Here is a 1764-nt window from a genome sequence, read left to right as displayed (position 1 = left end):
AAAATTGGGGTGTGTCCACTCCTGATGTGCGTGCATGCAATACCTACCTATTTTTCATCAAATGACCTCTGCAGGGTTTCTTCTACAAAACTGCTTTTCTTTTGTTGTTAGGGTGACGCCATCGAACCCACACATGTAAGAACATCACAGGGTGTATCACAGTGAACCACATTTGTATGCAGTTTTGAACTAAAACAGCCATCTCGAAAATCACTTTGTGCAGGTTACAGCCCTGACACTGTGGGAGATGCATTGGCTCAACCAGCTAAAACTTCGGGCTGGCAGGGGGCACCCGGATTTGAACCGGGGACCTCTCGATCTGCAGTCGAATGCTCTACCACTGAGCTATACCCCCACACGATACGGCATTATGTGCATGCAGCAGAATTACCAATGTCAAACACTGGTAACAACTCTCCCCTTACTACGCCAAAGACCATCGAAAACTAACTAATCGCTCTACCATAATGGGGAGCGGATCTAGACACATTCGCAGCGATGAGAGGCCTCTCTGCATGCCACATTACATTGTAGCCATCACTGATTATCTCAACCTGATGCCAAAATTATTATGAAATAAAAGTTACGAAAGCTTGAACGACTGTTTAGACGATAACATATGCGAACATGAAGCAGTTATTCCGCAAGTTCAACGGAACATTTTATTATGAATCCTATTTCTCCCCTGTGACGTGCATCGCAGTGGTTCTTTTCGAGGCAAATTTTGGTGTTGGGAATGGGAGCACCACATGATCCATGTGTTGCATCGATTCACACTTCAACCAACTTCTCGGTAAAGGCCCTTGCCCGCTAGACCAATCCCAAGCATCATTTGATCTGCACCCGTAGAGATGCGCACTGTCGTTATCATGACAACGGTAGTCGCTAATACGGGGAAGAGAAGTAATGCTGTTACAAAGCGTTGGTAGTGCACTTTGGGCTCGAAAATAATTAAAATTTATGTCCCTATGGTGACTTAAAGGCGGTGCAACGGCACTAGCCAGCGTTATTATTCGACGAAAGTAGTTTTGGGTTTTCACTAGATTACGTTTTGAAACGTGCCCTAAATGTGGGACATTACCTTTAAGACCCAAACCCCTCTAGTTTATGAGCTACACACCACGAATATGTCCAGGTCATTTTGTGCAGACTACTCGGTGCCCACTATTTCAAGGCCAACCGGGGATCCATGGCGCTACAATAATGTCACTGCAATCTTGGCATCCCCATGGACCGTGCGATCCGGGCAAAGAAAAAGATGATCACAGAATCGTTTATATCTGCCGCTCGTGAGCACGGTTTTCAAATATACCGACCGTCAAATAGCTCTCAATGAGCGTTGCTTAGGGAAGGATGACGTAGTCAAATAATGACATATTGAGCGGAATATTTATTCAAACGAGCAATTGTATTGTTTAGAACATTTTTTTGCACTTAGGTACGTACTGATATCTAGAGGTAAGATTATGTCATCACATATGATGCTTGCTTCAATATCTTTAAATGCGGAACATTCCCTGTAACTGTATCATTAAAACATTGATTTAAAAGAGATCTCGCGACTGCTTAAGGTTTTGTGCTTCTAGACCAAAATATGCGATCGGTCAGTTTCCTGAAAATCGAACAAAAGCCATTTCGACGAAGGCTTATTGTGCAAAACTTTTACAAACTTTCTGGTGGTTTATTTTAAATCACACACAGTCATGGACGCTTTTTGGCTAAAAATGTTGTGCAGGGCTTTAAGACATGTTTTTTAATTCGCCT

At 43.1% G+C, this 1764-nt stretch overlaps 1 non-coding gene across 1 annotated transcript; it reads right to left on the bottom strand.

Annotated features, from left to right (window-relative positions):
• Positions 1 to 283: 283 nt before the first annotated feature.
• TRNAC-GCA (transfer RNA cysteine (anticodon GCA)) lies at positions 284 to 355 on the bottom strand. Its single transcript has one exon. It is a non-coding gene; the product is annotated as a tRNA-Cys (tRNA).
• Between the last annotated feature and the right edge of the window lie 1409 nt (positions 356 to 1764).

This window comes from Pollicipes pollicipes, unplaced genomic scaffold (assembly GCF_011947565.3).
Source record: "Pollicipes pollicipes isolate AB1234 unplaced genomic scaffold, Ppol_2.1 Scaffold_6686;HRSCAF=7923_pilon_pilon_pilon, whole genome shotgun sequence".
NCBI classification, from domain to species: domain Eukaryota; kingdom Metazoa; phylum Arthropoda; class Thecostraca; order Pollicipedomorpha; family Pollicipedidae; genus Pollicipes; species Pollicipes pollicipes.
The sequence above is the reverse complement of the archived record's forward strand: the minus strand, read 5'-3'. Positions and strand labels throughout refer to the sequence as shown.